Consider the following 355-nt stretch of genomic DNA (forward strand, 5'->3'; position numbering starts at 1 on the left):
CTCATCTCCGGCAACATGTTGTTATACACTGAGCTTTTTTCACTGTCTGAGCTAGCCTCTTCAGCATCTACAGTCAGTCCAAAATGCTCACAAAGTCCGTCCTGTAATGTGGCTTTACCGCGATCTGTCGATGAACCCATTGCCAACAATTTTAATGTTAACACAAAAGTAAACGTTATAGAATTTTTAATACAAATTAGGTATTTGATATATAATAAGTAAAATTAAACCTTAAAATACTATATACGTTGACAAGTTTTGCTTTCATATAGCAACTTAAATACAGAGTTAATTCTTGTAATTTAAATTTAAATTTAAGGCAATTAATTTTCACAATTTATCTTTTTGAAACTTA

Source organism: Bactrocera tryoni, chromosome 3 (assembly GCF_016617805.1).
Source record: "Bactrocera tryoni isolate S06 chromosome 3, CSIRO_BtryS06_freeze2, whole genome shotgun sequence".
In the NCBI taxonomy this organism is placed as follows: domain Eukaryota; kingdom Metazoa; phylum Arthropoda; class Insecta; order Diptera; family Tephritidae; genus Bactrocera; species Bactrocera tryoni.